Source organism: Mus musculus, chromosome Y (assembly GCF_000001635.26).
Source record: "Mus musculus strain C57BL/6J chromosome Y, GRCm38.p6 C57BL/6J".
Taxonomy (NCBI): Eukaryota; Metazoa; Chordata; class Mammalia; order Rodentia; family Muridae; genus Mus; species Mus musculus.
This window is the reverse complement of record NC_000087.7, coordinates 1,947,332-1,969,584: the sequence shown is the minus strand read 5'-3', so window position 1 is coordinate 1,969,584 and position 22,253 is coordinate 1,947,332. Positions and strand designations below refer to the sequence as shown.

Here is a 22,253-nt window from a genome sequence, read left to right as displayed (position 1 = left end):
CAGGCATACACTATCAGGCTTGGCTTGGGCCTGAATAGCAACAGAGATTCAGTAACCAAAATGGGACAGTCCTTAGGGCAGCTGTTAACAGTGTAACTACTTACATCATGACTCTGTTGTCTCTTTTACTACACAGTCCCAATATAAGAGCTAATGATAAAGCATTAGATACTTTTAATATAAAGTAGAAGCCAAATTTAATATTTATAGAAATTATCACTCTAATAATGGCTTAGTTTTTAATTTTATATATGTATAAATGTATAATCTGCTTCAAAGTATATGTATATAAATAATTTCTATAAAGCAAATCTTGCATCCTTTAAATTTCCAAGTAAAACATGAACATTGGAAAATAATAATAAAGGTATTTATTAAGACAAAACAAAAAGGATGAGCAATCAATAAAATGACCCACTTGGCACTGTAAGATCAGCTAACTATCCCTAATAGGAGATTGGCCGCTTTAGTGTTCCTTGTAGCTTGGACAGGGGCTTTCTACTCGCACAGGTCTTGGTGCTGAACTATAATCCTAACAGTTTCCAGAATTTTCTCCCCTCCTTCATTTCTCCTCTGAGTATTTGTGTGCATAACAGAAATGCAGTCATGACACTCTCTCCCATTTAAGCAGTCTAACATGCAAATTTTGCAAGTTTCTTTTATTTGAAACTAAATAATTATGAAAGTTATCAAGTCATTTAAATGTGTTTTTAAAAATCAGTGTTTGCAATAACAAAAGCCTGTGTTTCCTCTCTCTCTCTCTCTCTCTCTCTCTCTCTCTCTCTCTCTCTCTCTCTCTCTCTCTCTCTCTCTTTGTCTCTTCTTTCTAGGAAGGAAAAAAGATTGACAGAATTTCTAGCTAGTTAGGTTAAAAGCAAAACAAAACAGAATTCAGCACACCAACAAATGACAATAAATAAATAAATAAATAAATAAATAAATAAATAAATAAATAAATAAAGTTTCAAATGAACACAACATTCAGTCAGTGATCTGACCTGAGTATCCCCAGAGAAGCTGCTGTGCTAGAATATAATTAAAGCCATGCTTAGAGAGGGCCATAATAGTCAATATTTCACAAGCTCATTACAGAAATTACTCTGCATTTTACAGCAATGCTGTCTGCAAAATCTCCACACAGCATTATGCAAAAGAAAAAGTGTAAACAAAGCTCCAAACAGTATATACATTTAAGATTTAAAGACCTATTTTTATGCAAATTAACCCTAAACTATGTAAGAACTGAGTCTTAGTTCAGAAAATAGCAAAGAAGGCAAGTGCATGTTTATAAGCACAAATTACACTGTGTTCACAGCAACCTGGAAGCCAACTATAGGCATTTTCACAGGCTATTAGCATTAAACAGTCAGAGGGCTTAGAGACAAATTGAGAAAGGGGGAAATAGAATTTTTATAAGTACTTTAACATTTACACAAAGTAAAATTACACTAAATTCTCAGTATGATAAGAAAAAGGTGAATTTATCAATCACTCCTATTGTTTGTTTATGACAATCAATAATCATAAAGTTCTAAGAATTACCCCCATGGACAGCTAATCTTTCTATGCAAGTCATTTATTTTATTATATATACCATTGCATCTCTGTACAATATGCTTGTGCACTGGGATACATTGGACTCAAATTCAGGGCTAAGACAGAGACTGTAAGTCTCATTGGAATAACCTCCTCACCAGCAGTATTTGTCAGTCAGGCAATACTAAGTGCTAGAGCACTGGAAATAAACAGCCAGACATGAACTCAGATCTGGTCTGTACCTAACAAGGATGGCAGATTAGAGAAAGAATTATAAGTAACTAGACAAGTGCAGGTGTGTAGTGCTTTGTTATAAAAGCATGCTTAGGTTGCATGTAACGAGATGAACTAGGTGTGCACATCGGGGGGAATCAGATGTCTGTGCCTAGTGGAGAAAAATAAGTGTTCTTTAAATATGTCAGTGATCAGGGGGAAAATAAAACCAAGGAAGGAGCTGGGTAACAGCAAACACCCACTTAGCATTCCTGTGTACCAGAAATCTTTTTAATGCCCAGAAAAAAATAGAACCAGGACATGAAAAAAGCCTCATGGACAATGTCAAGGACTTTGATTTTTTTTTATATGAATAAAAACAAGAAGCCTTTCAAAGATATTTGATAAAAGGTGGAAAAGCAATGTTTTAGAAAGGTAAGTTCTCTCAGTGCTGGGTTAACTGGAGAAGTAAGAATGGCTGTGAGAGTTACCAAGGTTATGCCTGAATTTCAGGGGGAGACGGCAGCAGCCTGAATAAGGGAGAAGGTAGGCTTCGAACAGACTCTTCCTAGCACATGGTCCTTTTTTGCAACATGTAATTATGGGTATGGCAGTCTCAAGTATCTCTACAAATCTTGTGTCAGTTATAGCTATCTGTATGCCAGAGGCTGACAATGAAAAATGCAAGATTCTCTAAAGATTTGGATACATGCATATGTGGTCATCATCTCTTCAATAGTATTCATCGTAATAAAGTTGTGTCAGAGTCATCACTGAAAACATGTTGTCCCCTGAGACATGAAGACTAGAGGCCAGGAAGAATACACAACACCATCCCTGCTGTGCTACCCAGCTGAGCAGGCCCAGTCCATGCTCAGCATCTGACCAAGTACTCATCACATGAGTGACAGTGTTTATTCCTATCCATATCCTATGCAGCTGTGGGTTTTATCATCTATTTATTAACTTCACCTGGCACAATGATTGGTATATACAGGAAAGTGAATCATTTAAGGACTTTTGAGTTACTAATTGTAACAGAGAATGTAATCTTACCTAATTTTTTAAAAAAGCTTAATTTTTAGATTAAGAAACGTATGTAGGATCCTGACACCAACTCCATTAGTAATTTGTCTCACTTAACTGCTTATTTTTTCTAGTTAGTTCTAGAATTATTTAACTAGTCATCTGTCACCTAACTTCAGCTATTCATCCATTTACTCATGTAATTTAAACCACAAATAATCTAACTCACAAAAAAATGCGAAAACAAAACCAGAATTGTGGCTACAACTGCATCTCAAGTTATTGAAAACCTTCTACTTCCTTGAACTTTTCAAGTGGAGATGACAGAGGCTCTGATACCTACGGGTTGTGGAGAGCAAACAACAGAAGGTCCTCATCACAAACAATGTCTCCTACTTGTAGAAGGGAGAAGGATCCAAGACAAGGTCTTGAACTTGAAACCCACTACTAAATCCACCACAATAGCATCTAAAACCAGATAGAGCTCCAAGACCATTCCCTCACACTGTGACCTATATACTTCTCAGGGCCTGTGCAGAATCACATTTACTTTGTGTCTCAAGGGCTGCCTCCAGCACCCCTCTCCCTCACTTGGGCAAAAGAGAAGACAAAGACTCCATCTACTAGGAAGCATTCTAGGAAAGCTAGGCAGGAATTTCACTCTGGAGTTCAAGGCCAGGTCTGCTATAGTAAGATCCAGACTCAGCAAAAAACAGAAGCCTTAAGAGCCTTCCCAACACTGGACAGAGATCTTCGAAACAGAACAGACTCATGTTCCAGCATGCTTCACTGTCAGCCTTAGAGCAGGACTTCTTCCTCAGCTGTCTTTTTCTCCCATGTTAATATCAAGCTCATGAGTGCCTTCCAAGCTTCTTCCATGGTTACCACATGATGGGAGTGCAGGCATGGAATGTGTGGGACACATAGAGGCTGTTCAGTTGGAATTATTAAAGGTCAGGTTAAAAAGTTCTGGGTACTATTGCATAGTAGGGTAACTGTGGATTAATATCATATATTCTATGTTTCAAAAAACTTGAAGATTCTCCATCAAGAAGTGGAAAATATTTTAAAAGACAGGTGTGGTTAACTTGATTTGAATATTATATAATGTGTATAAACATGCAATTTTTCTTTTTTATGTATCACTTAAAAGATGGATTCAAAGTGAGTTAGGAGCTGAAGATGTAGCTCAGTGGTAAAGCACTTGCATAGCTGCATGAAACCTTGAGTTCAATAACCAGGAACAGACAAAGTAATTAACGGACAAAGCACAAGATGGAAATAAGTCTTCCCAGCAAAATAAATGCTGGGTAGATAAGTATGGATATAAGAAAGTGCTCACATAGGTTTAAAACAATGACTGAGCATGAACCTTAAAGTGTTATGTAGTCTGTTCTACAGTGTGGGATACAGTGGAGACAAGTCTGACCAGTCTCACTGCTCTCCTGAAACTAGGAAGTGTCCAGGTTCACAAGTTTGTGTTCTTCCAAGACTAGAACAGAGAGGGGCCCTAAATGGATGGAAGCCACTGAAACAGCAGTTCACAATCACACATGTTCAGAATCACAGCTGACCACTCTCATGGCAAGTTAAGTCATGGAAAGCCACCTAACTCATACTACAAGCCCACAGCAGCCAAGTGTCACAGTCATATGAAGAGTGAGTGCCACAGCAATGGTTAATTCCACAAGTGAAGTAACATCACAAGAAAGTACAATAATAGCAGATCCATAGACAGAACAAACAGAAAGTTTCTACAAATTGTTGGACAGAAACTACAGTTGCAGAACAAAGATGATAACCCAATGGTTCATTCACTGTGGAGTAAGCTTCAAGGATAGAAACAGCATTTTAAAGGGGTCACACAAGAGGGAAACAAGAGAAAAGGAGAGGTCTGTGGCTGACATTCTGATTTTAAAATACCTATGGATCTCCAATTAAAGTGAACACAACAGCTCCCACATGCAGGAAGTTATGTGTTAGGCACTAGAGTGGACTATCACTTCTGCCTATATGATCGAGTCCTCATAGGAATGCCTACAATGTATTATTACAGTGACACTTTTAAGTAGCCTGCCTTGATGTAACTATGCAAATTAGAACCAAGCTCAATAGATATACAGTGAATGCTGCCAAATTCTTCCCAAGCCTGATCAACATAAAGTAACAAAACTTGACATAAAAAGGAAAAGAAAAGAGGGAGGCTGGGTAGAAGACTCAGTGGGAATGCATATCTAAATACTTCAATAGCTTTCTTGAAAAGAACAGTTTAAAAGTGCATCATCAGAATGCAGAAAACTGGCATCACTGCGGGTCTCACAGGCACAAATCCTTGTGACAAGAAACATTTACAGGCTCACTCTTGGTCTCACTTTTATCTCCAATCTCATTGCCCTGACAAGTTCCAAATCCTTTCATGCATATTTTAATGAATAAAAATAGAAATGATGAACAACTTTTCCTTGAAAGGAAAAGGTCATGTGTTGTCTATGACATATCCAAAGAATAAGCTTTGTAAGACAAATTCTGAAGTCTAGGGGGCAAATGTCTAACTTAGGAAATGTCCAGACAGTAGTTTCATAGGTGATAGAATATTTGCAGAAGTTGGGAGATAGAATTAGAGTCAGAACCATGGTAATTTTCCCTCCAAATTACTGTCATTTCCCAAAAATCATTCCCAATGAAGGGTGTTTATAGCTTCCGTAGGTCTTCTCAGTCTCCTTCTCTGGCAGTGTCTTGGAATTGAATTGGAACACATTTCCTGGAAGTTGATCCTATCTGGTAGCTGACCACTTATAACTGTGCTGGGATGTGAGATAGCAGACAAGGGAGATAAGGCAGAAAACCTGGCCTTCTGTACTCATCTGAAAACTCTGAACCTAACTTTTCCTCTCATCTGTGAAATTTTACAATTACTTTCATGCTGCAAGATCTGAGGACAGGAGAGTCTGAAAAGAACTAGCAAGCATTGAGAAAAAAACCAAAAGCACTGTGCAGGTTAAGTTACACTTCCTGTAAAAGCCTGCTACCAAGAGCGATGACATGAGGTTCTCAATGACATTGTCATTGGATTCTTGTTAGACGCTAGACTGGCTCCTGACACATCTTAAACTGAACAATTGTCCTAGGCTGAGCCATATGGACTCAGACTTAGAGGTCTAAAATGAACAGTTATTAGAAGAAACCTTATAAAACCTGTTTGTATTTTTAGAAAGAGGGTTTTTTTTGTTTTTGTTTTTTGGGGTTTTTTTTTTGTTGTTTTGTTTTGTTTTTTTGAAAAGCACTGAGAGCTGGAGAGATGGCTCAGCCATTAATGGTTAGGCTCACAACCAAAAATATAAGAACAACACTGGATAGTTATAATACCTCGGGTCTGCACAGCTTCTTTTAAAGCAGCTAGAAGGAGAGGCTTCAAGTTCTCCAAAATAAATCTGGCTTCAAGACCTGGGAAAGGGGACCTAGAATTTGAGAAGTACACAGCAGTTATAATTCCAACAATTCTTCTGTTAAAAACATCCACCATATAATTTCAAGCCAGTTAAACCTGCTATTTTATTTTATGTGAATTATAGTACACATCAAAGTTTACTTTAGGCATCATAAACCATAAAAATTCAAAAACAGTCTTAGTTACTGAAGCCAAGTATGATGATGGACACATGTAACTCCAGTAGAACATGATGCCGGACACATGTACCCCAAGCAAAGCATGATGATGGACACATGTAACCCCAGAACTTGGGTGGCTAAAGCAAGAAAACTTCTTTCCAGGCTAGACTGGGATACATCATGACACTGTCTTAAAAATACAAAGAAATAGTTATCTAATATACTAATCTAATTTAAATTTAATCAAAGTAATTCTAACTAAACTTACCTCTATAAGTGATTTATAATAATTGTTTTTAGTGTTGTGTATGACAAATAGCTACTAGAATAATTGGTTTTTTTGAAACAAGCTATTACTACTATGTTGTCTTGGAATTCCCAGGTCCAAGTGGTTAACCTACCTAAGCCTCTGAAACAGCTGGAACTGTCAATATACGGCAATAACCCAGCTTTTCTACAATGCCTTTTCACTTTAAAATATAAAATGTATCTTTTAACATTTCATGCCTCACCCACCCACAAAATCCACACAGACACCTGGAAGTAAAGAACTCTGTAGAAAAGCCAGCCCCCTACTGCTCAGATCAACAGTGTCTGAGCCCCACAGTACCCACCTTGGGAATTCTTCTGAGGTGATTTAAACAACATCTTGATCAGAGACAGATGAGGAGAAGGGGACAAAACCCCCACTCTGTAAAGGCAGCAGCTCAAGCCCAAGCAGGTAGGCTCGGTCGAAAAGCACAAATTCCAGAAGATGGAGCTTTTCTTCCTCACTGCCTTGGTGTGCACACTCCCTCAGTACCTGCCGCACCCACGCAGGCGTCACCTTCCTCACAGGAGATGCAATGGAGGTGGTAGAGGCTGCACTAAGCTGAACAGCAGCAGCCAAGTTCCCTGGTACCTTGGCAATCTGCTTCCCTGAGCTCAGAAGGTAGTTGAGCACAGATCATGTGGATTCTATACGTCCGTCAAGTTCTGAGAAATGCACCAGCTCCAGCTTCACCCACTCCCCACCAATTGAATAAATGACAGCATGATGGAACAGTTCACTAAACAGTGGACCCAACACTGGATGCCAGTGTACCTTGACCTTGCTGGCCTCAGGCCAAAGTTTGTAGATGGTGTCACTGATAAGGGGAAATCACAGCTCTTCTCTGTCTCTAGGCATTTTATTGAATCTAGGATGAGAGTAGCATAAGCTTTGGGAACAACATTCACAATAAGAAATTCATTCCACAAGGCTGCAGGGTCTTTCCATTGGTTCAACTCTCTCTATTTTATGCTCCTGCAGTTGTTAGTGAGGCCAAAGAAGCCACTGATATGAACTGGAAGCCCTATTCTGCTTTCTTCACCAGGAGGCAAAGGAAGAAAACAAAATGCATTTCCTGAGAAATCAGATATTGCTCCATTTTCTTCATCCTTGACTGATAAAGGCATGGCTAGTCCAATGATTGGGACAAATTTCAGCTCATCAGCCAAAGAATCCAGTTTACTACTAATGCCCTGCCCACCCACACTGTTACATACCAACCAAAATGTCTTCTGGGTATCTTTCGTGCTGTCATCCTCCAGAACTATGTTTATATGATATGTGACACAGGTGTCACTGTTGCTTGAGGTCTTTTTACAATGGTTACTTATAGCTGTTCCCAGAATCTTGATAGAATTTGGCAGTTCATGTTTCAGAGCCTTATTCTCACTAGCAGTCACTCTAAATACCAGTTTTTCTGTCCCATCAGCCTCTTGGACTTGTAAAGACATAGCCTGCCCACTCTTCAGGAAGAGTAGGCACTGTGTCTACATCTGCCTGGATAGAGTCAAACAACTCCAGAACCTTTTGCTTAGTGTAGAGATTGCTGCTAAGCTGGGAAGGCTGTAAGCAAATAGGGAAATGGAAAAATGTCCCTGGGAAGCTGCCATTTGTAAAGGTCTTTTTGGTGCTTCCAAAAACACCAATGAAGGGTGCAAACTGATCCAGAAGCTCATTTATTTCTTTGATGTCATCTTTGAAATTCCAACATTGGCCTGATTCATGGGAGCCGAAAAGTGTTTGATGAGGATCTAGCATCCCAATCTAGTTACCACTAAAGATACAAGGAACATCTGTAGAATTGAAAACCAAGGTATGACCAACTCAGAAGACCAAAGAACAACTGTAATTGCAGCCATAATGAAATGATAACTACCATTAAATATTATATAAGAAATAGTCTGACATATAAAATTCAACAAGTAACTTCATACTTTGACAGTGATACAAAATGGTTTCCGGTTTGAGGCAATCTAATAAGAGCCAATAATAGAAACTTCCATGTTTTTGTGAAAATCTGTGCTATCTCTTCAAATATTCATTAAGTGTAAGAGATAAAAACTATTTAGATATTTATACTCAGTGCTCACTGCCACATAAGCCCAGTTAGAAAGAAAAGAGTTACAATCTATGTTCCAAATTAAAGATTGAGCTCTTTACTATGATGATGCAGGTTGCCCCACTGCCACCTAACTGAGCAAGTACAGACCCGACAGTGAGTGAGCCATAAGCTTTCCTGGGGAAGGGCACACATGTGCACAGCTACAGTTCTTAAAGATCCACATCTTACCACATGGCCTCAAGACTAATGTCAACTGCTTCTTTTGTTCTTCAACTGAAGACAGTGATATTTCAACACTGGCAGAAATGGCTTTGTCAGATTTCTCATACTGAATGAAACATTTATCCATGGTGCTGCTCAAAGGGCTTCTTCCCAGGGGTAATTCTGGTGTGTCTTGTCTCCCATGCAGACCTTAGCCCCTAATCTCCATGCACAATGTAACTCTAGTAAAGTCTGCCACCCCTTTAAGATGTGTACTTATCAAATGCAAGTACTGTTGTGACAATCACCTAAATTCTTACTCATCTTAAGTAGCAAATTTTATGCCCACTAAATCAATCAACAGTATAATATAGGCTATATTTGTCTCTAGACCCTTACACAATGCCACATACCCATACTGAAATCAAGTCAGAGAGACTTCTGACATTGTAAAAGCATAACCTGTGGCTTTCTCAAATCTCCAGATTGCAAAACATCCTTCTCGAAAATAGCCCACATCAATGTGTTCACTGTCAAGATGGAGAGAAAATGATACTGAGCTGCACAGATGGGGCAACTGACCTGCTCTACACTGCTGCATAATAGTCTCTACATTTGTGCAATCCCCAGGTGTGCTTCAACACGCAGAAACAAACCATCACTCAGAGCCAGGAAGGTGATCTTCCAAAAGATGAATACTTAAGTACATTAATACTTACGTGTAACAACTACATTTTTGTGTATAGCAATATAATTTTAATATGACTCACAGTCAATATAAAACAAAATATCAATGTTAATTTAAACACAGTAGATATACTAACATTTATCTATAGTCTGGCTGACTCTCCTCCCCACTTGCCCACATCCAGTACTGCATCTGTTACATGGTAGACAGAACTCAACTCAATTCCAAACCTTCCAAACTTCAGGGGATCATCTTTTTTCCTGCTTCTTGCTATTTCCTGAATGCCATGAAAGTCCTCTGGGGTGAAAACCACATTGTTTTACAAATAGAGAGCCTGGGTGTTGAAATGCACAAGCATTTAGTTAACAAGGAGTGCATCAGAATGGATGACTCTGTTTCAGGAGACTCATCCATACAAAATCAAACCAAACCAACAAAAAACAAACAAAACCCAAAACAACAACAACAACATCCAAAAAACCAAAACCCTGATTTGATGAGAAAATAGAGACCCATGAGTACAGTGGCTAAATTTTGCATTATTATTTCAGTTTTTATCAAAATAAAAATAAAAACAAATTTGGTAAAAGCTAACAGCCAGAAAAAAATATATATTCAACAGTTCTGAAAGAAGAAATTAAGAGAATATAGAACTTAAATAACAAGAAACCCAAAGCAAACAAGGATATTCCCACAGTGCACCATGCTCTGTGAAAACTCTTTTGAGTTCCATATTTAAATCACTCATTGTAAGTGGAATTTCTTGAAATTTATCAGTGCACATCAGACTGATAAACCAATTTGTGCTGCTTAGCTCATCAAGAAGATAGCTCCAGGATTAGTGCTGCCCCCATCCATGTCAGACCCAAGCATGCTAGTGTCAGTGAACTCTCCAGGGCCTCTTGTGAGGATGATCTGGGGCCCCCTAACCCTGACACAGGGAGGGATAAGAAGAGCAAAACACTATATGGGTAAAAGCATGTGCCCTAGCAAAAGCTGGAAGGGAATTGCCACACTCTCCAGTGGAATCAGCTTGACAGGTGAAGGCTTGGAAGCTGCTCATGAGGAAAAAGGAGTTTCAAGGAAGCTCTCCTCCTGGAGTCTGGCATTCTCTCTAACCCATACATTAATTTTCCATTCCCGAGTTAGTCTAGTGTATGAATCCACGTGCTCTCTATTAGTATTACCCTATTATAAGTGCCTTTTAAAATTGAATTCTGACATAGCTAAAGCCTCCCCCAGTGTTCCAAGATCGCAGAAAATCCTGTGAGAAAGCAGCAAGGAAGTTTAACCTATTCAGTAACTAATTAAGCATTACAATGGATGAAGCCAGTGGCTCAACTGATTTGCAGAAAGAGCCTGGGAATCTCACTGAGATAGAAATCTTTAGTACAGGCTACATTCCATACCTAAAGCAAGCTGGTATACTCTCCTGACAAATGGAGATTCTCCAGATAAGATAAGAATTAGCAAGGCCTAGAAATTTAGGGGTCTGTGACATTACATTATTCTTGAGCCCTGCCAAGAGTAAAACACCCTGGTGCTATTAACACTAAAGTGTGAAATTCTTGCCTGTCACTAGGCTGATCCTAGGCAGGACTGCTAATCTCTATTGTAAACATTTACTTGGTTCCTGCAATTCCATTCGAAATCATTCCTTTGTATCTGGTAAACTTCAATGTACTTTGCCTGATGTGACTTGCAATCCCTGGCATTCTCTGTATTATAAAAAAGTCTGGTGCTCCACCTGACATTACATTCAGATTCAATACAACCTCTCCTGTGTGCATTTGTTTTTCAATTCATCTTTGCCCACCTGCCTGAGAGACCCGTTCCATGCAGCACAGGGACCCAGAGGGTCTGCGGCAGGGAAAGTGTTTCTAACCAACATCATTGCCGGTTATTCCATGATATAAAAGTTCTGCAGTGCAAAAGTGAAGCCAGTTCCACTGCGGAAAGCTCATCCAGGGGGAGAAAGCTCAGTAGGGAATTCCAGTCTGATTGTCACAGCTTCCCTAGTCAGTTCTGTTGTATACTGTGTCCAATTTGATGATGTCATCTCTAGTCATTGCTATTTGCTCTTTTATTTGGACATCACTCTGAGGGGAGACTCTGTTCTGCCCCAGACTCTCTATTGGAAACTCCAGCTGGCTGTCTTAAAGGGGCTTTCTCAATAAATTTCTGCTGGATGCTTTCAGCAAGTGACTTGATGCTTTATTATCTATCTATCTATCATCTATCTATCTATCTATCTATCTAACTATCTATCTATCATCTATCTATCATCTATCTATCTATGTATCCATCAATCTATTTGTTGCTATGTATTGTTTTTTTTATTAGATATTTTCTTCATTTACATTTTAAATGTTATCCCAAAAGTCCCCTATACCCTCCCCCTGCCCTACTCCCCTACCCACTCACTCCCACTTCTTGGCCATGGCATTCCTCTATACTGGGTCATAAAAGTTTGCTAGACCAAGGGGACTCTCTTCCCAATGATCACCAACTAAGCCATCTTCTGCTACATATGCAGCTAGAGACATGGGCTCTGGGGGTACTGATATTTCATATTTTTGTTCCACCTATAGGGTTGCAGACCCCTTCAGCTCTTGGGTACTTTCTCTAGCTCCTACATTGGGGGCCCTGTGTTCCATCCTATAGATGACTGTGAGCATCCACTTCTGTATTTGCCAGGCACTGGCAAAGCCTCACAGGAGACAGCTATATCAGGATCCTTTCAGCAAAATCTTGCTGGCAAATGCAATACTGTCTGGGTTTGGTGGCTGATTTTGGGATAGACCCCCAGGTGGGGCAGTCTCTGGATGGTCCATTCTTTCGTCTTAGTTCCAAACTTTGTCTCTGCAACTCCTTCCATGGATATTTTATTCCCTATTCTAGGGAGGAATGAAGTATCCATGCGTTGTTCTTCCTTCTTGATTTTCTAGTGTTTTGGAAGTTGTATCTTGGGTATTCTAGGTTTCTAGGCTAATATCCACTCATCGGTAAGTGCATATCAAGTGACTTCTTTTGTGATTGGGTTGTCTCACTCAGGATGATATCCTCCAGATACATCCATTTGCCCAAGAATTTCATAAATTCATTTTTTTAAATAGCTGAGTAATACTCCATTGTGTAAATGCACCACATTTCTGTATCCATTCCTCTGTTGAGGAACATCAGGGTTCTTTCCAGCTTCTGGCTATTATAAATAAGACTTCTATGAACATAGTGGAACATGTGTCCTTATTACCAGTTGGAACATCTTCTGGGTATATGCCCAGGAGAGGTATTGCTGGATCTACTGGTAGTACTATGTCCAGGTTTCTGAGAAACTGCCAGACTGCTATTTATTCTTTTACTTTTTTCTGTATACTGTATAGGGTCATCCATTCAAAACTGAAAGTATGGCAACCATAGATCATTCTCTAGATGTATAGAATAATCAATTAAGAAAACCTACAACCTAAACAACTTTGACACTGTATTTCTTTTCCATAAAGTAGAAATCAATTTCTTACTAATGTTAGTAATCACCTTGTGAATATTTGGGTTGTATGATTTTGATTTTTGCTTTACTTGATTTCTATAGAAGGCATTGATGGTGTAATTTAAATAGCCCTGAATTTGGTAAATATTTAAATAAATTATTTGAAATTATAATGCTACCTCCAAAGTAGATTCTTTAACACTATATTGTATTTATAATTCTGAGCAAATACTCTCTTTTGGGACTGGTTTTCAGAAATCCTAACATTATCTCTATATAAGCAACTATGCCAACTTTAAATATGACAATGTTTTCCTTTGAAAAGTTGCTTAAGAATAACACAGACACAATAAAGCATAGAACCAATATGTATCTCCTCAGACCTGTGCAACCTCCATGCTAATGAACTACACTGAGATTCCCAACACACAAAGAACATCTCTCCATAAGTTTCTTTAAATATGGAATTTTGGCCAGGTCTGGTTTTGGTTGTGGCTGTTTTAATTAGTGCAGCAGCTATCTTTAAAACAAAGTCAGGACATGAAATTGATCAAGGCTGAAAAGGACAAACACACAGTTGTGAAAAGGTACTCAGGCAGCAAGGGGGTCTGGTATCACTAGAGTCACTGTTACCAATTACAGCCACAGACTCAGCTTCTTCATCTTTACCACCTTAATAACTTTACCTTCCCAGACAGGAGTGTTAAGAATCCAGACAGGAGTGTTAAGAATCCACTGTGGTATAAATAAAGGCTCACCACAGCACACACCATAGAGAAGAGACCTTAAACTGTCAGCTATTTCTATTATGATACAGTAAGTCTTCAATATAATATTAATCTTTATGTTATACCATATATAACTTTACGTAATATGCAAAAATAGTAATAAATGACTTGTTAATAACCAATGGCTAACTACAGCTAATATAAAATGTCATCAGTCAAATACTGACCCGTCCAGCAGATCCAGTTATTTGAGGGTCTCGAGGGTACCTTCTCCTAAGAACCAAATGGGGGGTAGAGAGAGAGACAAGAACCTTGTGCAATGAATGACACACGGAAGCAGTCTGAGTAACATCAAGGTCTCACTGTATTAGCAAGGCTCAAGGTTTAAATGCACCAAGCAAAAGGAGAAATACTTCTCAGCAGGAGGAATGGGGCATCAGAAATGCACCTCAGCAGGGGGGATGGGGCAGTGGAATTTTTTCTTTTGGCGACTATACTGGGAAGCAGGAACTTGGCAGGGTACATCTTGAGGTCAGGACATCTGGTGCTGACTTAGGGCTGGAACAATATGTGGTTGTTCTTGGAGCGTGGCCCGCTTTTGACCCTCTTTTCTTCTGGGGGGGGGGAGAGGCCCAATTCAGAGATCAGGACAATCCTGTTGTCTTAATAGCTCCCAACAAAATACTATATATTTCTGCCTACTCCTTTTTCACTAAAAATATCAGACAGAAAAGGAAATATCTCAGAACAGACCCAGGAGTGAATTTCTTCCTAGAATCTAAAAAATCAACGATATAACTTTAAGCTCTCTAGAAGGGAATTAGGAAGCCCAGCAGTCACCAGTACTGCAGCAGACCACCACTAGGGGAGGGGCAGTCCTCATCCCTCCTAAGGTCACCAGGAGAGCTGAGAGCTCAGCTCAGCTGGGGCAGGACTCCCTACCTCTGCATTCTATGAGTGATTTCCAGGCTTACACGTGTGCATGGAGTCATGGCTGCCACCAGTTTATATAAGAATGCCTGTTGTGTCCAGAAAACACGTGTATGTCTCTGGCTTATACAATCTTCTCACTTCTCTAGAAGGCACAGATTAAGAAAAAATTGGGAGAACCACACTTACTAAACAAGTCTTCAAAGGAAGAAGAATGACTGATCCCTGGTCACCCAGAAAGCTGGCATGGGTGCTGCCTAACAACCTAGTGATCTTTTTGCTGTTTTGCGGAGCCAGCCTTCCTGAATCCTTCAGTATCATGAACATTTTTTAGGCCGTAATCCTAAACTTAGTCTCTCAGTAAAAAGAGCCCGTCCTTCTGAAAGAGGCCCCAGATACTGTGTATTCTCCATCAACAGAATCTGTCCTGTGCTTATTACAAATCCTTCCTCTGTAGGCCCTTGCCCTGAGCACTGTTTATTAGTCAACAGAACTCACTCGTATTGTAAAGGTTACAGGAGCTTTGCTACTTTGAAGTTTTTAAGTTTCTATGCATCTGTGACTAAAGCTTTGTTGTGATAACAGTCACATGGAAATGGCTTCATTCCCAAAGTTTTACTGGGCTTAAAGGTGTAAGGAAAGAAAACCCTGAATTCAGATTCTGGGAGTTCCAACCCAGAGCTTGTCAAGGTGGTGCTGACTCCAGTTTTTTTCTTTACCTTCTACCTCCCTGCTGGCTATGAGACGTGCAGGGGACCCAACAACACCTCCTCTTATAAGGTGATCCCTGAGCCAGGCGAAGACAATTCAATGACTATTTCAATCTTTTGGTGGTGGTTGTGGTGGTGGGATGTTGAAATGCTATGTGGAGGTCTGGCTGGCCCAGAACTCACTATACAGATCAGGTTGGCTTTGAACTCACAGAATCCACCAGCCTGAGTGCTGGGACTAAAAGTATGTATCACTATACCCAGCTGTTTCAGTGTTTTCTTTAATGAAGACTGGAAGCAAACAAAAAAAAAAAACAAAACCTTAAGAAATGCTTCTAGGAGGTCTACACCCTCACCAGCACAGTGCATCAGAGCAATGAGCACAGAATTCCTGGGGCATAAGACAGCCCATCACACCATGGCCCCCATTTCCTCCTAAGAGTAACTGGGAAAAACAATTTCCCTTTCTGTCACTAGTTTTTCAGCAGGAGAACATAGAGATCAGAGGGTACCCGGTGCGTCACTACCTGTGGATCTGTGCAGTGGGTAGGACTGTGTAGGATCAGAATGCAGTCTGGTGTGTCACTGCCTGTGGAGCTGTGCACTGGGTAGGGCTGTGCAGTGGGAAGGGCTGTACAGTGGGTAGGGCTGTGCAGGACCAGGATAGAGTCTGCAGGACCCTGAATGCAAACTGAGCATCAGTGCTAAGATACATTAAATAATAAAATTAGAGCCAAAAAATGACAAAGCTAATCCTCTTTCCACTGAGTCAGCAAGGTGGCAGGTCTCAGAACCAGGGTGCAAGCCTCCTGATATTACCACAATATACACATCTCTTTTTACATATCAAAGTTCCATGGCCAAGTCTTAAAACTAATGTCAGAATGACAGTAACCATGGCAATAAGTGTTAAATATCCAATAACAATGGTGACACCTTCACAAAACACCATTTTGTCACTTAAACTTCTCTCAGCAATATCTAAGAAAATGATCTAAGACTTCTTTTTCACAGTTACTGTGCAAGTATTCACAATTGTCCACCAATTTCAGAGCTGAGCTAAGTCACATTCACATTTTTCCAAACTTCAGAGTTCGAGCAAGCCGGCAAGCATCTACAGGTAATGGCTCCCTTATGATTTTCGCTCTCACCAACCTTCTTCCCTCCCCCTGGAGAGTCTATGCTCTCACCCCCAGCAGAAGGGCAGCCCTAAAGCAGGACACAAGATACAAAAGCACAGCATCATAAGACTGGGCTTCTTTCCAAATGCAAAAGAAATGATATTTACATAGAGGCACTGTCCTTTATCTTATTCATAATAAAAAGTACAGGTTGACTGAAAAGAATGGGAGGCTATGTGACTATACTGCTAGCCATTTAATTTTAATCTTTTTTTCTCTAAGGATACTACCAACTGGCGGAAAACATCTTCCCACCAAAAACAGAGAAGAAGCCCAACGCCTGAATTAAACATTCCAAGAAGTACAAATAACTTCTACTGTTTATTAAGTAAACAACTGTAAATCATTAAAAATTACCATTAGTTAGGGAGAGGGAACTTATAGAGCCCACCCCCCCCCAGCAGGAAGACAGACAGGGCATCAAGTGAGGAATGGGGTGGCCATCCCACAGTCATACCTCTGATAATTATTCTTATCTGAATGAATTACAGGGATGGAAATGGAGAGGAATCTAAGGAAAAGAAGGTCCAGGAAGAGGCCCAAAGTGTGTTCCAGCTCAAGGGGAGGTCCCAAGGCCTCACACTATTACTGAGGCTATGGAGTGCTCACAAAAAGGGATCAATCATGATTGCTCTCTGAAAGACCCAACAAACAGCTGAAAGAGTCAGAAGCAGACATTTGTACCCAACCAATGGACAGAAGCAGCTGACCTGTTGTTGAATTAGGAAAGGTGGAAAGAAGCTGAGGAGAAGGGTGATCCTGTAGGAGTACCAGCAATCTCAATCAATCTGGATACCAAGGTCTCTCAAATACCAAACAGACAGCATACACCAGCTGATATGAGGGCCCCAAAACACATAACAGTAGAGGACTTCTGGGTCTGTGTTCATTCAGAGATGATGTGCCTAACCCTCAAGAGAATGGAGGCCCCAGGGAGTTTGGAGGTCAGGTGGGGTGTGGGTGTGGGGATATCCATGTGGAGACAGGGGAAGGAGGGGTAGGATGTGGAGCAGTTGGAGGGTGGATGGGGAGAATGGAAGATTTAGTGTAAAAAACAAATTAATTTTTAAAAACCACCATTAGTATAAAAAGTAAAATTTACTCCAATTTATTCTTACCCTGATATTGTGCCATATCTTTCGACCAAAGAGTCTCCGTTCCATATTGTGTTTCATCATATAAAATTTAACCTCTTTGTCCCCAGCATCTTCTGCATTCTGAATTAATTCCTAGCCATGAAATACACCAAAAATGACATTAATATAGTATCTACTGTTCAACTTTGTTTTACCTAAAATATCTAAAAAGGAAGTATATTACAGAGAAGAAAACCTCACTCTCTCCATGGGTAAAGTTAAGCCCTAGTTAGGTTTCTATTGAAAGTAGCTCCTACATACACAGGAGTTGGGAAGTCTTTCCCAGCAACACATCTGCAAGTCGCCTTTGAAACTGCTATCTTTTAGCCTGTATCTACAAATCCTGGAACTTGGAAATATCCACCCAAATCCTTTGTTCAAAGGAGGCTACTCTAATTCAAAGTTCTATACAGATTATTTTGAGATAGCTTGTCCTTAAACAGCTTCCAAAAATAGACCATTAGTTCTCAATTGTTTACCAAACTTTAAAAAGAATTTTAGAATCGTTTTATCTCCTAGAAACAAGGATATTCAATAGTATTAGTCTACATGCACCCTTAATAGGCAATACTTTTGACAGCCTGACACTTCTGAAGCAGAAAGTATCTTAGTACTGAGAACCATTCATAAAGTAGTATTGATCATTTATTGGAAATGGGTGAATGGGTGGGTGTCTAGACATCTGTGACCTAGAAAGGAAAGGGCAAGAATATCGACAAAATTCTCAATCCTAATCACCCAAATACTTCTACACAAAATATTCTACAACTGAAATAAGTTCAAGCCATAAAGAAACACCTACAATCGTCAAAACTTGAATGGAACTCTGGAGAACCACCCCCCTTCCTTATTGTCCAAAGCCTGTCTATAGATTCTGTAAGGGAGAAATCATCACATGGTAAATTCCTGAATAGGATCTTACTTAGAATAAAGCAAACTGAGGGCTACCACCTTAAATGGATATGTAGGTGTCTAGAAAAGTCCACACATCCCCTCAAAAATATCCCCTCATATTACCAAACTCATCAACATCTGACTTTAGGGAAAATCCTTCTTATTTCCCTGGAACCTTGCAATCACTAAATTAAAGAGCACTTTTGCTGATATCAAAGCAATGCCAATGGTAAAGCCTCTAGAAGAGTACAAATGTCCAAGAACTCAGGATGAAGAAGAGACTTAAACAGCCAGCCTGGGACTGGGCTTATCAGGTTCACCAAGTACATCCACAGGCCTTGTGGGTACCTCCGTATAGCTCAAGGGCACAGTGCTCGGCTAGCATATGAGAGGCTCTGGGTTTGAGTCTCAGAAGATGGAGGGCTGGAGTGTTTGAGCCAGCCAGAAGCCATATGTCTAACCCTGAGTATAATCACCTGAACTGTCTCTAACTACCCACACATCCACTGGTGCTATGGCTGCTATTTACACAGCTGCCATTTCTCATAGGTGTTTTAATTGCTTAGATCCCTTTCCTTTCCATTCAGTCCAAGGAAGTATTTAAAAATGAACAAGATGTTAATATGATGGGTGGACAATAAGAACTAAATGATTGGTAAAATACTATGTTAGCTTACAAACAATGAAAGAAGTTCATAGAGTTTGTCTTCATGCCTTATGTGCATTATAGTAAGCAGGGTTTAAGAAAACTGAAGATAAACCACTAAGTTCCAGGCCTCAACCGCCAATCACAGGCTACACAACAAGTAGAGATATAATGATCTCCTCCATTGTGTAACACTTAGGGGTCATGTCTATGGATTCCAGGAAGCAGCAAGTCCCTGAAAATCTGGACCCACTTTAGCAAACACCATAGAATGTCTAGGCTAAGCTACAGGCAATTCTGAGAAATGTCACTGAGCCTAGCACTAAATACCCAAGGAATAGAGATGCTACAGAACTGGCTACAATAAAAACATCACAAAAAGAGCAAAGAAGGCCACCCCCAGGAGTTCTGGCACATCACTCAGTCACTTCTGACACAACTCCTTTGGCCAACAACTGAATCCTCACTCTGAATCCACGTGGATCATCCCACACAGTCCTCCCCAGCCCCACAGCATCTCCATAATCATACCCTTCATTTCTCTAGCAACCAATATTTAAAAAATATAGCTTTCAAACTAGCCTTCTACAAACACTATCCTGAAAGTCACTGGCTGCCATTCTGAAAGTCCCACTGAAGAAGCTACTCCAGTATCCCTTAAGCCAGTCTCTGCCAGCACAGCCTTTGTGCCTATCTCAGCATGACAACATGAGCTACTAGACCTTAAAACACTGCTAAGCTGGAAGAGAAATAAGGGTTAAAACACTGAAGACGAGCATAACAAGGAGGGTACAGAATAACTGATCTTCTGCCCTAGTTCATTAAGGAGGGTTCTTACTGAACACCAAACCTAATTACCACAAAATCTTCTTTCATTGCCTTTTTTGTGGATGTTTAATGTTTTCCTATTAATAAGTATATTCATATTTAAAGAATATATCCCAAGCCATGCCCATAACCCCAGCACTGAGACTGAAGCAGAAGCATTATGAATTTGAGGCCAACCGGGACCACAAAGAGAATTCCACTCCATCTTGGAGGAAAAATATTATGATCATATGTAATATAGACATAAATAAATAAATACCCTATTAAAGTAAACACACAAACAGCCTGTAAATCCAGAGGTGAAACAAGGATATGTCCCTGACGTCTCAATGGACTGGTATTAGGCTGCTGAACTATTGGTTGGTTATTTGATTGATGGCTGGTGCATGCCCAGGGCTCACTGCTCTACAAGAGCATTCCTAAAGGACGCTGTGTTTAAAGGGAGTGAGTATGGAGCAGCTTAGTGTGGTCCTGTACCCACAATCCATTCTCTCTTCACACCAACTATATTCTCAAATCTACCCCCATTCAGCTATGCACTTCGTCCATGCAGGCAAGGTAATACAATCAAGTCTAGACCAAATGCAAACTCTAAGTGCTTCACTCTGAAGGTAAAGCATACAGGACTCTATCACATCTCCTACCTTAAGGATCTGCCCTCCGTCTGGATATCTTCTTAAAATATCCTTGAGAAAATCAACAAGTGGTGGAGTTGTTTGACCAAATCGACCTAAAATGCAGGATATATTTTAAAAGACTTAGAAAAATAGGATTTCATGACTTTTCTCCTGTGTGTGATTTGGTACTAACAGATGGTTTCAGGTATGGCACAACAGAATCCTAGGACCAATTCAATGGAAAGTAAATCCAATTCAGTGTTATCAAATATAATGACATTTAACTACTGACACATTAGGTTTCTAAAGATTTTTCCGCGGTATACTTTCACAAATGGTTAATTCAACAGCAAGCACCATGTCAGAGGGATAAAGGTGCTGCTATTTTTTAAGGTGATTAAATAACTGGTGCTGTATATTGCTCCTGTAATGAAAAACAAGTCAGGAATAATGTTACTTATTATCACATTCTTATTACTCTCAAATGTAACCGATACTCTGATGGCTCTGCCGTTCAATGACTGACCAGGTTAAGAACTAAGTCCTGCCTGCACTGTTCCACCCCGGCTGACCAGGCCGTTCTCAGATAGGTGGCAGGAAGATGTAAAGAGGAGGATGGAGAAAAAATTCCTTAAGAACAAGGAAAATTTAAGATCTGCCGATAAGTAAAAAGTAATACAATGCTTAGACAAAGTAACCATCATCATAGGCTGGAACCAGAGTATCCCATTCTTTAGGATTCAGAATATTTGCACTAGTTAATAGAATATCTTATGGATGTAATCCAAGGCCAAAGAAGAAATCCATGTATATTTAATATACATAATGTATATGTATATATGTATGTATATGTTTAGATCCATTGCCTGAGGGTAATTTATATAAAATTTTTAGTGTGTCTGTGTTTTTACAATTAACTGTCATATGAGGTCAAGCAGTGAACTTTTAATTGTTGGCATTAGATGCCTTTGGCTTATTTTTAGATTTCTGCATTAGGAATTCTCAACCTGTACAACTTTGTATAATTTTGACACAATCATTACCGAGACAAGACTGAGCAAGACTATGTCAACAGATTTCTCTCATCACAAAACTAGCTTCATCCACCATTTCTTTCTGGCTTGGGCAGCCCCTTCCTGCATTCTGTAATATGCCCTCATTCCATGTTTAAAATAAAACCTTTATTTCAGGTTACTTTATTGAAATGTGTACAAAAAGGTACAAATACTTAATACATGAACTTGGAGGTCAGTATATATCTAAGAAACTATCAAACCTCATTATCATCACCACCATACCTTATCAATCACCTCCAAATGTTTCTCCCAACTCACTTTAGTTTTGACTTTATTTCTTTTGTGGAAAAGCATTTAATATGTTCCTTCTTCACAATTTAATTACTTTGTTTGCTTGATTATTTTGAAATAGGATCTTGCTAGGTAGCCTAG

At 39.7% G+C, this 22,253-nt stretch overlaps 1 pseudogene; it reads right to left on the bottom strand.

Annotated features, from left to right (window-relative positions):
* Nucleotides 6,140–20,920, bottom strand: Gm8446 (predicted gene 8446; annotated as a pseudogene).